Raw genomic sequence first — 18,230 nt, 5'->3', positions numbered from 1 at the left:
ATTATATGTTGAGGGAGATGGGGAAGTTGGTTAACAGCATTATTGACATTAGTTCAAGGGTAGGAAAGAGATTAATTGAACAAGATTTACGGTGAGTTATTTTTTTTAACACAAGGGTATCTCATGTATTCTTTAGAACCATAAGGCTACAAGATTCAATATCTAAAAACAGAAGAAAAGAAAATTAATGCACAAACCAGTACTTAAACAGAATGATATTTAAAGATGAAAACATACCCAATAAATATCTGTCAGACTACTAAAATCTTTAGCAGAATTCCCAGTCTCATGAGTTTCAGATGCACACTCATCCATTGGGTCTTCCGAGACATTTCCCTTAACCATGGCTTCATCCTGTGATCCAAACTAATTAAGAATTTGTGGAAGTGTTTGGGGACAATAGCAATTAACATGTTTACAAGTAGCCCGTCAATAAAAATAAAATATGTAGAAGTTTTGCAGTTAAAGATAAAAACCTGAACTTTATTGCCGGTCCTGGCTGGACTAGTTTGATAAGTTTCAGAATCAGCAATTGAAGTTGCCACTAAAACCTGGTTGTTAGGGACAGCTCTGTTCTGAAATGAAAATGCATCACACGTTTCTTCAGCATCCCAAATTGATGATGAATGTGTAGAGGGTCCAGAGAAGCCAATCTTGCTTTGTCTATATATATGGGCAGCAATTGCTGCATCAAATGAGTCACAAGTGAACGGAATTGCCTCAACACACTGTGAACTTCTAAAAGCAGGATTCTCAACCCCATTGGCATCCATAACATCTACATCTTCAGTTAACAACTCCCCAACACTAGCATTTGTAAGGCTATCAGCCCATTCTCGGGTTGACAAACTCGTACTCTTTCTTGCTCTCTGGTCAACCTACACAAAGCACAGGGATCAGAACTTGAGAAGTTTTAAACAACCGTGACGACAAGCAGTCATCAGGAATTCTTTACAAAAATTCTCAAATACAATCGATCATCACCCAAAAAAAAAAAAAGAAAAGCAAAAAAAAAAAAAAAAAAAAAAAAAAATGAAAATCCCCTTCCAAAGCTCTGCCAATAAAAACCTTAACTGTTTATTATAAAGAAAATCCCAACCTGAGAGTTTGCTAAAAATAGCATGAACAAGCACTACAACACTTTATGTCTACATCAAGCATCCTCAACATATTTCATAATAAAAAAATTAAAAATTGTGATGTGTCAGCCAAGTCCTCCAGCTAGACACCCTATGGTCAGATAACAATTTACCAAGTTATTGAGGGGAAAATAATTAAAAGGAATTAAAACAAGAAAAGCCTGCAATATATCTTGAAAAGAGAAATTTCGTAAGAAGAAACTTGAAAAAAATGTATGAAGAAATTATATGAATACACAATATGCTATTATGATACCCACAAGAAGACAAAAGAGAAGGCAACTTACCAATGTTTTAAATTTTGTAAAATTAGATTCATCACAAGGTTCATATTTCTTTGACAATACACTAGATCCTAAGTTGTGCATCTCAAAGATATCATTGGAAAGTTCAACATCAGCATTCTTATTTGCTTCACCAAAAGTAGCGACTGCTGACTCTTTGAGAGCTCTTTTTTTGTTTTTCTAGGGTTTGCTGATCACCAAGAAAGTGAACAGCAAGTTTTTCCAGATTGCTCTTCTCCTCTATTTGTGGAAGTGATTGTTCCCGAAGTGCATCCTGTCTTCTACTTTCTTGCACTTCAAAATCGATTGCAGGTACATAAGTTGTTTGCGAGATTCTTGATTGAAGCTCAGTGCTAGAAATCCAGCCATATCTTCATAAAAAAAAAAGAAGAAATCATCATATGAATAATTAGCACTGCAATACAACTCCTATCATGAAGGGAAGTTGGAGGCAAAGAGAACCTCAATCGGAACACTGCAGGGCTACCAATCACGGCATAGACTTCAGCAGCAGTTACATCAGAATCTCGAGTCCATCTCTGATATCGCACCAAATTTTCTCTTTGAATATTGGATGGGAAAAGCATGAGCTCCCCAGATGCGACACTAGAATTGCCCCACTTACGATCAAGATGTTCCAGAATGGATGATATCTTCTTTCGTGTACTTAAAGTCAGTTCCAAGAAAGGATTACGCTTGTCCTGCATAACCATCCCATTATATCCCATCATTAACATTTTTAATTAGCTGTTTTCACTGATTCAATGTGACAAGCAGAGAAACCAATTTTATCTCACCATTTCTAGAGCCTTTCTGGTAGTTTGATCAATTGGGAACAGCTGTAGTTTAAGTTTCATGGTAGCTTGTACATTGTCCTCAATGGCCATGCTTTTGGAAATATTTGATAAATTTACTTGTTCTTGCACTGAAGGCCCTAAATCAGTTTTTCTCTGTACAGTTCAACTGAAGTTTCATGGTAGCTTGTACATGGTCCTCAATGGCCATGCTTTTGGAAATATTTGATAAATTTACTTGTTCTTGCATTGAAGGGCCTAAATCAGTTTGCTCTGTACAGTTCAACTGACCTATATAAGTTTGAGTCATCAAGAAATTGGAAAAGTATCAATCAATTTAGGTACATAATTAACATTAATCCTAAAACATTTGCTTAAATGGACAGCACTGTCAATCCACCTTGATGAAAAGTGCAATTTTCACCAGCAGTGCGCTCCAGGTGCTCAGCAGCATCAGCAACCAAGGAGACACCAGCCATGGCAGCCTTCTCCCATCTTTTGAGTGCAGCTGCAGTAACAGCACCTGTATCAGACCAAACATGACTCTAAATATTACTAATTTCATTAAACAAGGCAGGGCTCAGGAGCCTTCATTACTTAATGCTGATAGTATGCCTGCTAAATTTTTTATAAATAAAATTGGAAAGCAATGAAAGACTTAATAAAACATTTGGGAGGGAAAGAACTGCAGAACCATCTTTGGCCATATTCTCTTCCATTTAAAAGCTAATATTAAGCAAAAATCAGTTTTAATTGACAAAAAAGTTTCAATCAGTAAAATCAGTACATACAAATATCCAAGAGAAAAAACACTAGAGCATCTGCAAAAATACTCTTTCATCAGTAATTATTTCAGTTCAGTCAAGTTGATCAGTTGAAGAGAATAATGCCCAAGTATGATGATAATTTTTATCAAATAGAACAAAGAGTAAGTTTCAAATGTAACGGTGTGATTTGAAAGTAATACCGAGTAATTATAGATGATGGGTGAAACTGTTTGACCCAAAAGGTGATAAATTCTTGCATGCAATAAATTAAGGAATCGAGTATTTAGTAAAGTAAGCAAGGATATGCCATCTAGGCATCTATCACAAAGAACACTGGTAGGCTATCATTAGTTCTCTAACAGTCTAACTCAAAGATCACTAGGTAAAGCACCCAGGTAAAGAGTATGACCAACAAAAATCAAATGCAATTTAGATAGTTGCAGGATCTATGTATCAGAAATATATAGGCCCTGTTTGGGAGAAAGCTGAAAGCTGAAGCTGATTGAGTTAGCTGATTTTGACTAGCTGATTTTATTAACTGATTTGACTAACTTATTGTATTAACTGATTATATAAAAGTGTTTGGTAAATAGTTGATAGCTTAAAGGTGATTGAGTATGTGAAATGACCAATAAGCTAATAGTGGGGTAGGTAGTTTAGATAGGATTTTAAATTAAATGAGGTTATAAGTGTCATTTCACAATAATTAATGAATAAGCTAATTGAAAAAGCTCCTAAAATGAGCTTTTTCAAAAAGAGCTTATTTAGTGGAATAAGCCCTTTCAATAAGCTTACTACCAAACACTTGTATTACCTTGTTTGACTAGTCAATCAGCTAAAGTTAGTCAAATAAGCTAATATACCCCCAATAAGCTTACTACCAAACAGGGCCATAAACTTCAAGTCACATTCAAAAGGTATCCAGTTAAACAAGCTCATGATTTCAAGAATGAGGGAAAAATGAAATTTTATGTACATGTTTTAAAGCTCTATACCATCAACCTACAATAAGTCCAACAAAATCAAGACTTGTAATTCATGGCTACGAAAGATGAAGGTATTGTACCAGATTTTCGTCGTTGCCTTGATGGCTTTTTATGAGAGGGCTCTCCTTTATTGCTACTGCGAATAACGCCAATACTAGAACAACGTCGTGTTGAAGGCCCTTTTCCTGGGCTCACTTTCTGACCATTCTGGCTGTCAACTAGAACAATTTTTACAGCTCGTGCATCATTGGCAGACAACTTGTTCTGATTTGTAGCAGTAGGCAAAGAAGAGGAGTGATTTTCCCCTTGAAGTGCTTGTTTCTTTACGTTCTTCTTTCTATCTTTCATAAGTTGGTTTTCCTGCAAGCAAAAGGGAATCTCCAGTACTGAAGTTGCTCCAAAAATTCAAATTATGTTCACAATGACGGAAAACTTAGTTCAGACTCACCAGTGTCTCTACGATAGTTTTAAACCTGCGTGGCTTCAGATGAAGTTTTGAGGCCTTGCAACTGTACTTTTCCAATAAAGACCACCTGATGCATTCAAAAATAAATGCAAAATAAGAAAATACAGATGAAGAGATGGTAAACAAGAACAATTGGTTTATAAGTCTACAAAGACCTAGTCTATTAAAAAAGTTACATGTGTAACAACTCCATCAGCACAAAGAGGAAAAAAAAAAAAAAAAAACTTAACAAACTATTTAGTGACGAATCACATCTAACTTAAAGTTCCAGGTTATGACCAAACAGTTCCATGTTATGCACAAAAGAACAACCAACAAAGGCAATTCCCCAAAGTGAAAAACATTGCAATTGCTAATTTGCCATTCTTTGCAATTTAATTATTAATATAAAGGCAATAACTTCACAATTTCTACTGTTGTTTCACTGCTGGCATCATCAATTATCTTCTAGATGTGTGGAACATCACGAAAGATTGCACCAATAAATTCCAATTAAATAATCAAACTAAAAGCAAGTGCTCCTTAATATGTAATTGCAGGCAAGAGGCTTTCTTTATGTCTTCCACATGTTTGGACATCATAGTCCACAAGCAGCCATTACCTTACAGACCTAGGAGGCATTTAGTCCACAAGGCATGGTGGGTGTGGCAATAATCAGCTTACCAGCTAAAGAGAGATCTTTAGGCACAGAGCTATGGGATCTCAACTCCATTTACTGCTAGATTTTAAATCCATCTCTCAACTCACAAAATGAACCCTACTCTACTTCCTAATTTCTTGCTAAAATGCCTCCAAACCCTCTTAAATTTAAATGTTGAAAGGTATACTTCAATCTGCAACTATATAAAATCAAACAAAGGAAGGTAGTCTCAAATAAGGTTATTAAACATGAATTCTATGGCACTGTACCTACCGGATCCCTAATTAAATAATGGGTATACAATATATCATATATCAAGCAAAGATAGAAAACCTGCTAACACTGTTTTTAATATATGGCACTAAGGACTAACCTGAATCATATATGAAGCAAAGATAGATAACCTGCTAAAACTGTTTTAATACTATGGCACTAAGTACTAAGCTGAAATTATTACTGAGCCTTTCCTAGCTAAGTTGAAGTGAAGTTAATCCAAAATAATATCCGAGTTTTTTACTACATAACACTCTTTAGTTTACTCGTAGTAGATTTAGTTCAATTTATTTCAGTTTAGAGCTAATAAATTATGATAAATTCATTTGGGATTAATTTGGTAAAATAAGTTCGGAGGATTTTAGGGTTTCCAAGTGAAAGAAAATACTTCTACCTCCAATTGCAGTTCCAATGCGAATTGCAATACAAACTTTTTAAAAGGGGCAAATTGTTTGGTGACACACCTTATTAGTAAGATCTGACTTTGCACAGAGCACGAAGCACAAATCAAAAAGCTATACAAAAACAATTTTGTTCAATCACCTCAAGCCCTCAACTTTTCTTGTTAATATATTAATCATTATAAGCTGTTCGAGTTAAAAAATTCACATAGCTTATATAGACATCCTATAGACCTATACCTGACTGAGCAACAAAGTGCACCAGTTACCCCTATATTGTATATTTGTATTGATAGGGAACTTCTATGATAAGGCAACATATCCATTTCATATACCAAAACAATAGAGAGAATCATACAATGTGAAGAGATTGTTGAAACAAAAGACTGATTAGAAATCATATTACCAGCGCAACATTGCAGCATTAGTGTCTTTGGAATTTTTGGCATCCAAACACAAGTCAGGACCCAATAACTTGTTCATGCGCCTCACAAGTCGGTAGTAATAATGTCTGACCTGGATCATAATTATTAACAAAAGAAACTGTTAGCAAACGTACAATATGGAAATGGAAACATATACATGCAATCATTCAGGATACCTGGTCCTTGTTTTTACTTTGAACCCGACATGTGATCTTTTCAAAATTCTGCACTTGTGAAATAGTAGATACCCTATTAGAAAATACAATTATAAAATATATCACCTATAAAACTAAGGAAAGAACTTGCCTTGCCAACTTGCCGCAATGCAGTGAAGAAACTTTCCTCCTCCTCCGTGTCCATGCAGCCCACTGTCGGGTTGGACGTTTTGCTGCAATTGATTCACACTTAATGATGACAACCTAAGTTATGTTGACTCTCCCGTAAAGCGTAATATAAACTATAGCTTACCAGGCTGTGAAGCAACACCATTGTCAGATGTCGATGTTATTGTCGGTGGTCCATCGCTGTGACTAACATCGGTACAAGGACTATGCTGTTTAAGGCATTGTAAAGGAACCTTTTCCGGTGACTGCATACTTACAACATGACAAGATATCTACACTTTCATGACGTACTCCTGTCTTAAACTTCAATCGATGACAATATAACCTCCGAATCTACATCAACCACAAGCTTAATTACACTTAAGACAACAATTTAACTAAAAGAGACCAAATAAAAATGTGTAAATCAATAAGCAAAATCATAAACATTATTGATATCAACATAACAAAACTAAATGATGCTCTATGACACAGATAACCAATCATCCATTAGCAAAATATTTTCTTGGCGCAATCCGAAAACCTCACCCACGATACAGATGAGGACAGTTGAAACTTTCACCACATTTATTATCAAATACGCGTTACAAATTAAATTAAAGATTCCAACAGATAGAAAAACAATGCAATTGAGTTTGATTTAAAATAAATTATCAATCGAAATCTCAATTAATACCAGCTCAAGAAAGAATCAAGTTCGCTTATCCCCAAAAATCATTTTTTAAGGAAATACATAGATTCAATTCATCTAAATTCGACTAATACTCAAGGAACACACACAAAAATTAACGAATTTTAACTGATGCACCGGAAAATTAAGTAGGAGCAAAAAAAAAAAAAAAATCAGAAATAGACCAAAAATTAAAATTATAGAGAAAATTTGACAAAATGGAATCAAAAGTTATTAAAGAATAAACCTAATTACCGAATTTCAGCAACGATTGCAAAAAGCTTAATCATTTACTGGAAAATTTTATGGAACTAAGACGAAAATTCGAAAGCAAAGGAACCCTAAAATTGCAAAAATTAGAGCGAGAAATGTACCACAACTGAATCGTCGGTGACGATGATGGTAGCCGGGGTGACGAACAACCGGCAAAGCTTCTCTGAAAGTTTTTTTTTTTTTTTTTTTTTTTCCCTTTTGAAATTCTTTGACTTCTATTTAAACCATGAGAATATGTTACTTTTTTGTTTTCTAATATCTAAAGGAGTAAAGGTATAATAATCAATTTACTAATTTAAACATGGGTAACTTTGTAATTGCAACAATAAGAAAAGTAAATATAGGTTCAATGATAGCTTTAAGAGAAGGTATTGTGCACGGACTGCCGAGTGAATAATTAACGGCATAATTACAAGAGACACAGGCAATGCCATGATGGAGGAGAAGAATGAATTTTTTGGCGAAGGCAAGCATACGAGTAAAGAAAATCACTGTCATTGTCGTCGTCGTTATCATCGGCGGCGTTGTTATTGGCGGTATCATCAATAGTGAGAAACTCATAAACTCATCGAGAACGAACACATCATCCATGGCGGAAGAGGAGAGAGGGTCTCTACTTCGTAGTCATTGTTGATTTAACTTTTTAATTCTTTTCATAAAATAAGTTTTATTGTCTAGATGATATCATTAACAAGTTGCATGATATCCTTTATAACTAAACGTGATATCATGTATATCAGCAAACAAAAGAACATATCAGCCAACTGATATCTATTACCAGCCAACATTAGGAACATATATATCAGACATTAATAAAATCAACACGAGCCAACAAAATGAATATATCAGCCAACATTAGAAACATATACATACCAGGCATTTATAAAATCACATCAACCAATAAAAGGAAAATATATATCAGGCATTAATAAAATCAAATCAGCCAACAATAGGTACATAGTAGCCAATAAAAGATACATATCAGCCAACAGAATGAACATATTAGCCAAAAAAATATACATATTAGCTTACAAAAGTAGCATATCAGTCAACAAAGGATGAAATTAGAGAGAAACATGAGAGAAAATGAGCGAACCCCGACTCCTCCAGAGATTCAAGATCAACTGAATCGATCAAGAAAAAATCAATAAGAAAAATAACGCATTTAATTTTTAATAAGGATGATCAAATAAATAATCAATCAATGGAATAAGATCCATCTCCCCCAAATTTTGGTATTTCGAATAAGAATGAATTGAATTCTCAAAGGCAAGAACCAATAGGTCATACTGACTTCCAACATCAAAGCTAGAGGCCTAGTATATTTCGGGACCTCCTAAGAGATTCAATTAAAGCAGCAGGGGCAAGGAAACTCCATCGACTTAATCGAGGAAGATGATGATTATGAGGATAATGTAGCATGGACGTGGCAAATGGGTCATTTTGGGTCGGGTCAAGTTTGGGTCAAAAGGTTATCGGGTCAGTTCGGGTCATTACGGTATCGGGTTGATTTCGGGTCGACTGATAATCGGGTCGGGTCGGGTATCGGGTCAACACTTTGGGTCAAGTTTGGGTCGAGTCAAGTTTGGGTCGGGTCAATTTGGGTCAGGTTAATTTTCGGGTTGGGTTTGTTCGGGTCGGGTCAATTTTCAAGTCTAATTTTCGGTTCAACTTCGAGTCGGGTCATATTCGGGTGATTCATTGGGTTAAATTTAACTCTGTATATATATTTATTATTTTTTTGACGAAAAACTCACTATATTTATTAAGGCTATTTTTTTCATGGATTATAGTAATTGTTTGACTTTTATTGACCTTATTTTATTTATTTAATTTAATTTTTTTTTTTGTGTTTAGACTGAGAATCACTTTCAGGATCTCCTGAAACTAAGAGGGATGCTCTAACTAATTGAGTTATACCTCACTCTCTTATTGATCTTAGTTTTAATACTCCTATTATCATTGTCATTGTTGTAAAAATTTCTTTGAATTATTCTTTATACTTCCTCCGTCCCAAATTACTCTTAACGATTTGACATTTTGCGCTATTTACACATCTCACTTTGACCATCTTTTTTAGCTATTATATGAAAGTCAATGTAGTCATAAAAGATGTTGTAGTTGGGTCTATTTTAATGTATAATTTCCTAATATAATATAAACTTTTTATAACTTATATAATTATTTACTAAAAGAAGTTAAAGGTCGGGACATTTTCGGGTCGGGTCAACTTCGGGTCTCGAGTCAACTTTGGGTCGGGTCGTTTCGGGTCTCAGGTCAACTTCAGGTCGGGTCATCTCGGGTCGGGTCCTTTTGGGTAGGGTCATTTCGGGTTTTGGGTCAAGGTCGGGTCAGTTCCACTTCGGGTCGAGTTGATTCGGGTTTTATGTCAATTTTGGGTCAGTGGTTTCGGGTCGATTTCGGGTCATGGGTCGGGTCATTCGGTCGGGTCAGGATTGCCAGGTCTAATGTAGCACCAGAAAGACTAGATGATGATGTTAGGTGTCCAGTCATTTTGCTCACAAAAGAAGAGAAGAAGGCAATGAGTAAACCCTGGAAGAGTACTTTGATAATTTGAATGTTTGATGAGAGCCTGGGATTCATGGGTCTCATGAAACATTTGAAAAAGAATTGGTAATTGAAAGGTAATTTATCCCTTACGGATATTGGATGCAAGTATTTTATTGCTAGATTCAACAATCAAGACAACTACAGTTATGTGCTTACCCAAGGACCATGGCTAATCGATGACAAGTATTTTAACAATTCGAAAATGGTTTACAAATTTCATCCAGAAGAGGCATCTTTGAATGTTCAAACTACATGGGTAAGAATTCTAAAACCTATCGGTGGAATATTTTGATAAGGAAGTCCTGAAGAAAATTGGAGCAAAAATAGCAAAGTCATACGGGTTGATAAATCCACGGCTTATGATGAACGAGGCTAATTCACTAGACTGAGTTTTGAGATTAACCTTACAAAATCGCTACTATCAAAGCTTTGGCTAAAGGGTAGAATTTGGAGAATCTAATATGAAGGTATTAAGATGATTTTCTATAAATGTGGCAAGTTAGGCCATGTTGAAGACCAATGTGCATCGAAAAATCCTAATTATGATGACATGCTGGTTGTGGAGATGAATTCTCAAATTGACCAAGATCATAGAGAAGAAACTCCAAAGCAAGCCCCAACCCTGAAGGGAACAAGACTATGGGTCTTGGATGTTGGTTAAGAAACCGATTCGGAAGAGAAACCCGAGGCCATGAGGAGCCTAAAATACGGGAAAGATCCTATGCAAAGACAAAACAGGGGAAAATTAAGGAAACAAATAACAAGAAAGCTGGAGGTAGCCCGATGGAATTGATATCAGTTCCCGTTTTGAAGCCTTAAATCAATGAAATCCCAAAGCTGAAGATGTGGATGCTGTGCTAAATCTAGAAGATTTATCTTCAAAAGATATGATGCCAGCTACCAAATCTTTATCTTGAGTTAGGTGTGGAAACGATCAACTTAGGGGATAATTCTCAAAAAGTATCTCAAAATATTGTTGGAAAATATTTCTAGTAGCAAAAAAGATTATGTTTCCTTTATTCTTGGGAAAAATAGCTAGGAAAAAAAAGATAATAATTTTGGTTAAAATAAAGCAGAGGTAATTTACCAAAAAAGAGTCATCCAAGTGACCCCACTCCAGAATAGTTTCGCAGCAAATTCAATTGTGGTTATTGAAGAGGGTTTCTCTAAAAGGTCAAGAGATAGAAAGGAAAATAATCTTTTTGTTTTCCAAGCTAAAAAATACAGAAGCCATTCAAAAACTAGTAAACACAAAGGATTCTTCAGAGGCACTAAGCAAGCAATCAGATGGACCCCAATGTGACAATTCTCGAATCGAGAGCAATAGTGCTCAATATTCCACTATAGAAAATCCTTTGCATAGGATAAAAGGATGGAGATGCCTTACTTGGGCATAGCAGAACCCCTGATGAACGTGTTGGAAGTGAGGATGGAAATGTGGTTCGAATTGGAGCTAGAACCATCAGAATTGATAGTCGCTCTATTAATTCCAAATGAGGTTAGACGATTGATGCCCCTTATTTCGGATGCATATATAAGTTCCTTAATAACTATTCCTGTGTTCAATGGTTGATAAAATACCGAATTTGAATCATGATTTTCTACCTATTACTTGTATGGTATGGAACGTACAGGAAGCGTGTAATAGACCTTTTATTTCTGTCCTTAAGGAATTAATTCTTACTCATAATCCAAATGTTCTAGCCCTAATTAAAACACACATGGAGGTTAACAAGCTGAAAATATTGCCACTATACTTCGATTTGGTGGTCACACAAGGGTGGATGCACAAGGCTTCAGTGGTGGTGTAGGCGTCGTTCGAAGTGCGCCTACGTAAAATCATGTGGTGAATATGCTTGACACTCATAGAAGGTGGGAATTGACATAATACGATTAGGGAAAACGATCAGGGACAAGGAAAGTAGGGAGCCGCCAACAAGTTTTTAAGGAACTTGTAAACTGTTCACGGATCATTTAAGGCAACCACGAATAAGGGACAACGAAGGCAACAACAATTGACCCGTGAAGGTTACACCCCATTCCATGAGATTACTAACTCCATATGGTCCGAAACCACGAAAGGAGGATCGGGGATGATGGTACGAAGTGAGTCATGGAGTCACATTCGCCCGACCTCTACTCGATTCTTATAGTGAAAAGTGATTCCCGCAATCTCAAAGGCATACAAAAAAAATATTCAATTTGCTCCAAACTATTATTAAGCTAAATTGGTTTAAATATTAATGCACCACATAATTTTAAAATATCGTGATCACTTGATTAAACAATAAGATTAAAAAGGAACCTAAACCGGTTGTCTAAATTATCTTATTAGGCATGATTTTCAATTACATATTCCCTTTAACATGCAATATGGTGATCAATAAATATAATAATAGAATAAACATTAATATTGGAAGTAATTTAACAATAATAGCGTTAGTCAAATCAAATAGTAATAATAACCCTAATCATGATACTAGCAATATAAAATAATAAGAGTAATTAAGTGAATTAATTACTCACTTTCCACGTTTCCTTGAATTGCTACATCATGAATAAACTGTTAGTAACTTCAATAAAAATAAATCAAATTAAAACAATTAAATTAAAAGTAGAGTTGATTTGGTCCAAACCCTCAGTTAATTATACCTTTCAGGCCTTGGTTTAAGGACGGAACCTCGGGTTAAGTATGAACTTCTTGGAGTGCTTAGGGAAAGTATTATGAGAAAATAGGATGGCTAGTATTTAGGCTAAAGAGGAGAAGAGAATGATTTGTGATCAAGCTTGTTGATGATTGAAAAGGAGATATGACCTCTATTCATAATGAAAAATAAGGGTCGAAGAATTAAGAAAAGATAAGAATTCGAATTGGAATAATACTCTTGCGATAGACAGCAGTTTTTGCGGTTTTTGTTTTTATCATATCTTTTGATCCAAATATCGGAATAAGATAAATAATATATCGTTAGAAATCTCTTGAATTCTACTTTCTAATACAATTAGACATTTTAAAATGTTTTTTATAATAAAATATATGGTTTAAATAGTGAGACGGTGTCAGTTTTGGATAGAGTTTGGTATTTCAATCATATCTTTTTCGTTATAACTCGGAATTAATATTATAGTATATCATTAGAAAGATAATTTCAAGGGATATCCAATAATATAAGATTTGATAAAAACAATGAGGCACGAAAATCATATCTGGCTATCTTTGAAAGTCTTTTAATTCGAATAGTATTTAGACTTTCAAAAAGAAAAGTTTTATTCAATTTCAAACTCTTTAATCTTATCTTTTCAAAAAGAATAATTAAGATATTTTAGAAAATTATAGAAGATTCTAATTAATTCTAATTGGTTTAGGAATGGGATTAAATAATTTGGACCCTCCACATGATCATTGGGTCGTAGGTGAGGTGGGCTTATTTCGGTTTAGGCTCAGTTTAATATTTTGGTCATAACTTATTCGTTATAACTCGAATTTGGGCTTATAATATATCGTTGGAAAGATATTTTCAAGCCCCATCCAACTATTTAATCATTGGACCCAGATTATGGACCAAAATAAACTGGACTAAACGTTTTTATAAAAAGGACACGAAATGAATGATTTAAAAGGACATAAAATGAATTATTTTGGGTTTAAAGGCACGAAAAGAGGAAAACAAGTTATGGTTTGGGAAAATGGGATAGAAATTGGGTTGGTTTATGAAATGGAAATATGGATTTAAGCACTCCAAGATTAATTACTCAACTAGACCAATAATGGCGGTGAAAGGTTGTTCATCATCGGGTTTGGTTTTGGGGAGACATTTTTTTGGTGTCTACAAGTAGTATCTGTATTTACTGGAGATCGGACTCGTGACGGTTAAACCCATAATGAAGCACGGTCAATTTATCACTCTTGATATTAAAAAGGTTGATTGTGATCCTTGATTCCTTGGTACTTTATGACGGTATATGCTAATGGACCCGACTAAATGTCATGATTTATGGAGGGAACTCAAGCAGTTTGCTACACTCATAATATATAAACATTGGATATTTTACGGGGATTTTAACGATATGAGGTTTGTGTGGGAAAGGAATACTAGTTATGCTGAAATAAATAGACATTCTTCAAAATTTAATGAATGGGTGGAGGACGTGGACTTGTTAGAAAATAAGTTTCTCTGACTCCTCTCACACGTGGTCAAGAGGCACAAATGTTAATACTTGAAAGAGTCGTCGCCTCGATAGAGCTTTATGCAATGGGATTGGAGTCTCTGGTTTGCTAATGCTGCGATTAAACACTTACCGGCCACCCAATGATCATTGTCCCCTTTCGATCTCACCGAATGGTTTTTCTCCAATCTTAAGCATTAATAAACCTTTCAAATTTCAGGCAAACCTCTTGGTTAAAAAATGAAGAATTTCGTGAGTTTATGGAGAAAAAGAGGGATAAAACAGCCCCTATTATCCCACATTAAGAACAACTGTCCACTGACTTGCAAGAGTGAAACAAAAACACCTTCCATAACATCTTTAAAAAGAAGCGTCAACTCATGGCAAGACTAGCTGGGTGCAACGAGCGTTAGCTATTTAACGTACGAGAGATCTTATTAAGTTAGAGTCACGCTTGAAATTTTGGAAATTTGGAGCAAAAAGAAATTTTATGGTATCAATAAAAATCGTGTGTTGAATGGATACGGATGGGGATATTAATACTACTTTTTTAATTAAATACTATTACTAGGTGTTGGAGGAACAAGATTAGTTCCATAAAGGAATCTGTTGAAGGTCAATGGTTGCATGATAAACAAGCAGTTCAAGGGAATATTGTGAACTACTTCATTCAAAACTTTTGTTTCAAAAGGAACAACAAGAAAAGTTTGCTGTAAAACCTTTGGGTACGATATTTTCCTAGAGTTTACCTCTTGTGATTGGGAGCGATAAATGAGACCTTTCACTAAATGTGAAATTCAATTTGTGGCAAAAAATATGGGATCACTAAAGGCCCTGAATTCGGATGGCTACCAAGCTTTATTTTTTCAAAAGCATTGGGATCTAGTAACAGAAAATGTTCCTAAGCTTGTGTTGGAGGTTCTTGAGGGTAAAGGTCTACCGGCAAATTTAAATAATACCTTTATTGTGTTGATTCCCAAAGTTGATCATCCGGAGCTACCTAATCAATTTCGTCCTATTAGCCTTTGTAATGTAATTTACAAACTCATTACGATAGCTATTGCTAATATGATAAAGCTTATGATGCCTCACTTGACTACTTGTACGTACCCAAACTAGTTTCATTTCTGGAAGGCAGATCACTGATAATATTGTAATTGTTCAGGAATTAATTTATACAATGAAGAATAAACAAGGCAATATGGGATTCATGGTAGTAAAAATTGACTTCGAAAAAGCCTATGCTAGGCTTAGATGGGATTTCATCCGTGATACTTTGTATTAAATTTGTTTCCTGGAAAGATTTATTGAGGTGATTATGAAGTGTGTCACAACCTCGTTGATGAAAGTTTTATGGAATGGTGAACTGACTGCTTTTTACTCCAAGTAGAGTTATATGGCAAGGAGACCCCCTCTCCCAGTATCTCTTTGTCCTTTGTATGGAGCACTTAAATCAGATTATTGAAGAATCAATTATTGCGGATAATTGGAATCCTATATGAGAAATGGCCCACAACTTTACAATTTGTGCTCCACTGATGATATTATTTTATTTAGTGAAGCCACTGTTGCCAAGCCGAGAATATGAAGGAATGTTTGCAATGCTTTTATAATGCTTCAGGGCAAAAAATTAGCTTTGCTAAATCAAGAGTATTTTTCTCAAAATATGAGTCCGGATTCCACGAGAGTTGTAAGCAATGCTTTAAGGATTCAAGAGGCCAATGACCTTGGGACTTACCTTGGTATGCCAATGCTTACGAGCAGAGTTACGAGGGCAACTTTGGATACTTATATGAGAGAATTGATAGACGATCAACTTGATAGATGTCGAAGTATCTTTCTATAGCTGGCAGAATAACTCTTGCCAAATCCACTATCTCTACTATGGATTCATATGCAATGCAATCGACTAAATTACCGTGTAATGTTTGTGATAATATCGATAAAAGAACTAGAAGATTTGTTTGTGGTGGGGATAAAAGGGGAGAAAGATTCATTTACTTTCATGGGAATGTCTTCAAAAGCTAAAGGAACAAGGTAGACTAGACTTACGTTCCTCTAAGCAGACTAATTCGACCTTTCTTTTCAAATTGGGTTGGCGTATGTCGACGATACTGAACCGCTTTATGTTCTAGGGTCCTATATATATAGAAAGTATTGTAAAGGACGTTGTGATATGATATGCTCGAGTCTAAAGCAAACATGTCAAATGTATGATGGGGAATAACCGAAAATGATAAGATTTTGTGTAAAGGGGATCGAGAGTAGCAATAAGTAATGGAAATAATACCTTTTTTGGGACCATAGGTGGGCTACAAGTAAACCTTTGAGAGAGCTAGCAATTAGCAAAATTTCATAGGACCTAGATGGAGCTACTGTGGCTGAAATGTGGGAGCTCGGTGTACACACCTGATTGTGTCTTCCCAAAAACCAAACCTACTGATGAGTACTTTTCATGTCATTGAATATCAAATAAGGTGAAATGTTTAAGAGTCTCGTGAATTCTTTTGTTTTCAATTTTTTTTAACATAATAATTCATTTTGTATTTCAATTATCATTCATTTCGTATACTATTTATGAAAAACGTCTAATATAATTTAGTTTGGTCCAATATGGGTACAATAATTGTGCAGTTGGATATGGTTTGAAAAGAGCTTTCAAACGATATATTATATGCCCAATTTCGACTTATAATAAGGAAGTTATGGTCAAAATACTAAACTGGGCCTAAAATGGTTTTATGGGCAACCTAATGATCATGTGAAGGATCCATTAATTATGATTGTATTCCTAAATTCATTAGGATTTATTTTATCATAGTATTCTAGAATTATCTAGAAGGTTATATTGAGTTCTAAAGGGATTATGATTAATAATTATTATTGATAAAAGAATTCTACTTCAAATAAAACAAGTGTTTTAAAAGGATTAAATCTTATTCAATAAAAGATAAGGACGGACTCCATACGGATTTTTAATCATACAGCTGCTATTGCGCCACGATAGGTCCATCGCGCCGCTATAGAGCCATCCATCGCGATGACCCCGTCGCGCCGCAATGGAGCCAGTTTACTCCGAGTCAAATTTTGACTCTTTTCTTACTGTTTCGATCAATTTTTCTCTATAAATAAGGTCGATTTTCCTCATTTTCAAAAAACCCACAATCATCATCTCTCTCTCTCTCTTGAGTTTTTCTAAGCCTTTCTACACCGTTTTACAAAATACACCATTCCTCATTCACGAGTCTTAGACACACAAACCAAGCTCGAATTTATCTTAGGCCTCGACATGAAAGGTTGATAAATCTGAGGGATTGGTCCCAAATCCATATTTCAATTGATATTATTTCAATTGTTCATTTAATATTGTTCTTGAAGTAACTAACGTGTGTATTGTTTTGATATAAAGAAATACGAGACATCAAAGTAAGTAATTTAATTACTTAATTATTCTTTTGATGTAGAAATCATGCTTAGATTATTTTTTGTAATTTCTAGTATCATGTTAGGATGCCTTTATTGATTCCAAGTATCATGTTCAGATCCCTTTATTGATTCCTAGTATCATGTTAGGATTAAATCTTTGATCTTTACTATTTAATGACATGCTAGGATTTGTTATTAATCTCGTGAGTATCATGCCTAAGATCTTGCTAATATTATTATGCTTTGATGAGATTGTTATGATGATGATTTTTGTGTCAATATTATTGTGTTGCTTGGTATATTATTGTTATTGCTTGATCATGCCCTCTTTTGCAGGTTAAAAGGGAATTTGTACTTTAAATCACGCTTAATAAGATAATTAATAATTTAAATTAGGCTAATATGATTTTAATTCAAGTGATCGCCAATAATATATTTATTTGTGCATTAATAATCAACCAACATAAATTAAACAAGTTTAGGATTAATATATTAATTGTATGTTAATCGAAAAGCGCATATGAATATGAGAAGAACAAGGTAGAGGTCTATTTAGGGTAAGTTCAATCTCTTTTAGGTTGAATTTGTACTTTCATCCCCGAAT

At 34.8% G+C, this 18,230-nt stretch overlaps 1 pseudogene; it reads right to left on the bottom strand.

The window, feature by feature from the left end:
- Window positions 1-57: 57 nt before the first annotated feature.
- On the bottom strand, window positions 58-7,709 carry LOC110716784 (annotated as a pseudogene).
- Window positions 7,710-18,230: the final 10,521 nt, after the last annotated feature.

This window comes from Chenopodium quinoa, unplaced genomic scaffold (assembly GCF_001683475.1).
Source record: "Chenopodium quinoa cultivar QQ74 unplaced genomic scaffold, ASM168347v1, whole genome shotgun sequence".
Classification (NCBI taxonomy): Eukaryota; Viridiplantae; Streptophyta; class Magnoliopsida; order Caryophyllales; family Amaranthaceae; genus Chenopodium; species Chenopodium quinoa.
The sequence above is the reverse complement of the archived record's forward strand: the minus strand, read 5'-3'. Positions and strand labels throughout refer to the sequence as shown.